Below are 5,701 nucleotides of genomic sequence, written 5' to 3'. Positions count from 1 at the left end.
TATTTGTAATTTGCTTTAAAATTAATGTTATATTGAGAATTTCTCAGTAAAATTCTTCATTAATATAAAATGGAATGAATCATTAACATATTTTAAAAATATTTACCCATATGTAGTATGGCCATACTACTATTCCATAATTCATTTGATTGTTTCCCTGTTATTAAGCATTTAGGTTATTTTTATTTTTAGGTGCACAGATTTTTGTCAATATTTCTAATCATTTATTTAAAAGATCAATTAATTGATGTGGAGTTACTAATGCAAAGAGTATCACTTTGTTAGTGTTATATGGTAGAAATATAAGAACAGAAAGAGGAGTTAAAAAAAAAAGACAAAGAGAAAAAATTAAAATTATCCTTAATTATATTCTTCAAAAAGGCCCATTCCTAACATTTTTGTAGCCTGAGATAGGAGTAAGAGTGAAGGTCCACATGCCATTTATCTAAATGTTTAAAAATTATCAATCTAGTTAACAAATTATTAAATAAAATATGTTTTATTCTCACCTTTGTAAGCACTTGGTCTTCCAGATTCAAATGAAGAATTCTTGGATGCCTTGAAACTCTGTGCTGGAATGTATTGGCAGGGGAGAACAGACCTCTGGCCCATGGCCACCTCTTTCTCATCCCACTCACCACAAGGCTGCACCATGGTGGACATCTGTGCCTGTATGTGGACACTCCAATCCCATGTGCAAGCTCCATCCACACCCCTGCAAACATTTTTCTCTTGGCCACCTCTTGGACTTGGGGTATGCACAGTAGTGTAATCCACTCCAGGAAAAGGCCTGTGCAATCCTGGAAATGGGCTAGAGACTGTTTGTACAGGGAGTTCAAGGGCCATGGGTAATGGAGTGTGTACTAGAAAGAGATGCACTATAGTTCCAGGTGGGTGTATCCCTTTGGCTTTATAGAGTCCTTGCCTTGTGGAAGAGATTGAGTTGGAGGAGGGCCGGAGGGAAGCTCTTTAAATTATGGGGCTGTAGAAAGGACCAAAAGGAGCTCAGGTGGTGCAGTGCCTAAGACATTTGATTGCTAACAAGAAGGGTGGTAGTTCAAACCCACCAGCTGCTCCATGGAAGGAAAACAGGGCACTCTACTTCCATAAAGATTTACAGCCTTGAAAACTCAATGATGGTTGCTATGAGTTGGAATCAATTTGATAGCAGTGATTTTGGGGTTTAGGAAGGACCAGGGGACCCCTGGAGCTCTGGTGGCATAGTGCCTAAGGCATCTGACTGCTAACCAGAAGTCTGGCAGTTCAAACCCACAAGCCACTCCTTGGAAGAAAGGTTGGGCAATCTACTTCCATAGTGATAACGCCTCGGAAAAACAAGGAGAGATCGCTATGAGTTGGATCCGACTTGACAGCAGTGAGTGAGTGAGTGAGGGGAGCCCTGGTGGTGCAGTGGTTAAGCAATCATCTGCTACCCAAAAGGTGAGGAATTTAAACCCATTAGTCACTTTTAGGGAGCTCTGGTGGTGTAGTGGATAAAACATTTGGTGGCTAACCAGAAAGTCCACAGTTCAAACCCACTAGCTGCTCTGTGGAATGAAAATGGGGCAGTCTACTTCCATAAAGATTTATAGCCTCAGAAACTCAACTGAAGTTGTTGAGTCGGAATTGACTTGATGGCAGTGAGTTTGCTTTGGCTTTTTTTTTTTTTTTTTTTTTTTGAGTCACTCCTTGGCAGAAAGATGTACCATTCTGCTTCCCTAAAGATTACAACCTTGTAAACCTTATGGGGGAAGTTCTATTCTGTCCTATACAGTTGCTGTGAGTTGAAATCAACTCAACAGCAATGAGTTTGATCTTGTTTTCATCCCAGAAAGACCAAAAGGCAGTGGTGGTTTAGTGGTAAAATTCTCACCTTCCATGCAGGAGACCCAGGTTTGATTCCTGGCCAATGAACCTTATGTGCAGTCATCACCCATCTGTCAATGGAAGCTAGTGTGTTACTATGACACTGAACAGATATCAGTAGAGCTTCTACACAAAGGCAGACTAGGAACAAAGAGCTGTAAAGTAGGGTTTTTTTTAATCTACTTCTGAAATATCAGCCAATGAAAATCCTATGGATCATAGTAGTCTGATCTACAATTGACCGTGGGGCGACACAGGACCAGGCAGCATTTCATTCCATTGTGCATGGGATCACCATGAGCTGGTGGCTGAATTGACAGCATCTAACAACAACAATAGTAAAGACCCGAGTCTAAGGGTGGTATAGACCTAAAAACAATTAAAAAAAAATTTGGTAGTATATTCTTCCAATGTCTTTTCTATATCCACCATACAGACACACATACACACCTACACAGAACCACACACACTTCCATGTGTGCAATTATTCTACACATGCTGTTTTATAATCTTCTTAAAAACCAGATATATTGTGACCATACTTTCAGGTTAATATATGCACATCTATCAACACTTTCATTAAGATTGTGTAAAATATCTTCTATAGGGTTAACATTCTCTTCAGCACACCCTGGCTATCACTAAACATTTTCATTTTTTCTTAATTACTAATGCAATAAACAAAAGCTGACATTTTATTGTTGAGTAATAATGAGGTGGAATATATTTCCATAGATTCATTAACCATTTTGTTTTCTATTTGATGAACCATCTCTTCACTTCCATTACCTATTTATTAAAAGAAATTACAGAAATATTTTTGAAGATCTGAAGAAAGGATAAATGGGGAATGACTAATGATGGAAACTGGCAAATGATGATGAAAGGCTGAGGGGTGTTCCATCCCGCTGCTGGTCAAGGACTATCACTCTACCTAAAAGCACTGAAATTTGGAAGAGCCACCAAAGGAAAGCCAGAGGAACTAGTCATCTGTGCACAGAAGGAGTGAGGAGGGGATTTGGCGGAAGCACCTAGCAACAGGGATACAAGATATGCCTCCACAGAGGAAACAGACAGTGGCCTCGTTTCCTGACCTTTAGCCATCTTAGGGTTTCCTATATAATGATTCAGTCTTTCTCCCTCAGGAAAATATACTTTGGCCTGTGACCTTGAAGTTTATTCATATCATGGAAGATGGTTATGATCTGCAACACACTCCCCAGGGCAGTAATTGTTTAAGTGTTTCCCTCATCCTGCATTGCAGGCAAACAATACATTATATGTGTCAGCTGACTAGCCCATGTGAACAATGCATGTAGGAAACCATCATTCTTTTAGGAGTAATCCGATTCCATGGGACATATCTGTTTGTGCAAGGATTTCAACAGGTCATGTCAGCTAGAGTCACCAGCATTTGCCTGTGACAGCAACTTAGACCTTTTCCTGTCCTCAGGCCCATCTGCTGGGTCACAAATGACATCCAAATGTGTGAAGCATTTCCTATTTATGATAAATCCCTTCTTGGGTTTCCTATAGGGGTTGACACCATAAATGTTTGTATAATGTCTTATATTGCTCCTAAGCATGTTTCCTTGACACTGTTGCAAGCTCCTTGAGGATAGGTATTCTAGCCCTTTGTTACTTCCTTGATGAGGAGACTATTAACCTTACTAGATAGGACTTTACAAAATCTTAAAAGCATTCATACACATGATGAACATGGTGGTGGGGCCAGACAGGATACTTCTTCCCTCCCTTGTTTTCTTTCTACCACTTGTGTGCCACCCCTGGCCTTGTCCTGCCTCCTTACTCACTCTCTAGGAGAAGAAGAATGACTCATCTGCTGGATACATTTGAGAGCAATACCCTGAGTAGGCTCTTTTCAGTTACTTCCTCCTCATTCTGGGGATCTAGCTGCCCAGATTGAACAAATGTTCTTCTCTGTTTCTCCATGCTGTGGTTTCATAGAGCAGGCTCCCTTTGTGTGCTGGCTAAGCATGGAAGCATGCATTTTTATTTTTCCCCCCACAACATCTTTGCTGCTGTTGTTGTTGTTATATGCCATCAAGTTGGACCTGACTCATAGCGACCCCTCCTTGGGTTTCCGAGGTAGTATCACTATGGAAGTACATTGCCCCATTTTCCTTCCAAGGAGTGGCTGGTGGGTTTGAACCACCAGCCTTCTGTTTAGTAGTCAAGTGCCTTAGGCACTACACTACCAGAGCTCCTAATATCTTTGCTGTTGTTGTTGTTATATGCTGCCGAGTCAGCCCCAACTCATAGCGACCCCTCCTTGGGTTTCTGAGGCAGTATCACTATGGAAGTAGGATTGTTCAACCTTCCTTCCGAGGAGTGGCTGGTGGGTTTGAACCACCAGCCTTCTGGTTAACAGTCAAGTGCCTTAGGCACTATGCTACCAGAGCTCCTAACATCTTTGCTAGGTGGCCTCATTCTGGGATTTGGTGTTAGGAAGCCCACTTGCACCAGCATCAGGGCAAATTACCCAATAAGCAAGGTAAGTATGGGATTACTTATGGCAGTGACTACAGGTTAGTAAGTAAGCACAAGTAAGCCCATGCTTACCTTGCTTATTGGCTAATCCAATACTGATCAGCATAATCATTAAAAAAGGTGAAACCAGTTGTTTTCAAGTCAATTCCAACTCATGGCAACTTCATGTGTGTCAGAATAGAACTGTGCTCCATAGAATACTTTCGAAGTGGATAACCCAGGCATCTCCAGGTGGACTCAAACAGTCAACCTTTTGGTTAGGAGCCAAGTATGTTAATCGCTTGCACCATCCAGGAACTCCTAATAAGGGTAATATTTGGTATGTCATTCACTGTACTTTGTATGGGGGAGAGCTCCATATTGACCAACATCATCCTGAGCACACAGTAATGTCTCAGGGAGTGCATGTCACATGAGAGAAGAGAGCCCAAGCTGGAAGCTGAAGGAAAACCAAAGTTTAAGAGTTGGACAGAAAAGAGACTTTCAAGATGGCAGACTAGGTAGAAAGACTGCACAGACCCTCTTCAACAAAGAAAAGGGAAACCAATTAACACAGACACAGAAGATAATTCTGACCCCTGAGCCTTGAAGGGAAAGATATAGAAGTAGACTAAACCCCAACTAACAGAAGAATTTGTGTGAAAATACCAAAAAAGTAGATAGACAGAGCTGTGGTCTGGCAGCAATCCTGAGTTATCCTAACGGCACAGACAGCTTGGAGATTCCAGAGTGGTGAGACCTAAGAATTAACCAAAAAATCAGCCCTGCTAGCCAGGGACTGCATGGAGGACTGTGAACGGTGGCTGGGGAATAAATGGAGAAGGTGAAGAAAAAAGCAGGCTGAGATGTGTACTTTTGCTGGTCTGGAGGATGCCACCATTTTGAAGCTTTGAAAGCAGCTTGACTATTTTGGATATTTAAAGAGACAGTGCTCTAGCAGATTCCTGGGGCTTAAGAAGAGGTTCTGCTTTCCAGCAACCCCAAGCACACTCCGGACACGCAAGACTGAAAAGTTTTTTGATGGCTATTCAATTGTAATTTGTGTCTAACTGAGTGGGAGACACCACCAAGAAAAGCTTGAATCACCCTTGGCTGCTCTTCACAAACAGTTAACAGAGATCTAAATACAACAACACCATGATGCCTCGGAGACAATAGACCATCACAGTCGACACAAAAAAGCAGGATAAAGTGGTAGAAACAAGGGAGCAGGATACAGACCCAGAACACATCCCTGAGGAAGAAGCAGCATTGGAATGCTCTGATAAGGAATTCAAAAGAATTATCTTTAGGTATCTTCAAAGGATTGAGAGACAGACCAAAG

Source organism: Orycteropus afer, unplaced genomic scaffold (genome assembly GCF_000298275.1).
Source record: "Orycteropus afer afer isolate SDZICR_OR568_19922 unplaced genomic scaffold, OryAfe1.0 scaffold00013, whole genome shotgun sequence".
NCBI classification, from domain to species: Eukaryota; Metazoa; Chordata; class Mammalia; order Tubulidentata; family Orycteropodidae; genus Orycteropus; species Orycteropus afer.
The sequence above is the reverse complement of the archived record's forward strand: the minus strand, read 5'-3'. Positions refer to the sequence as shown.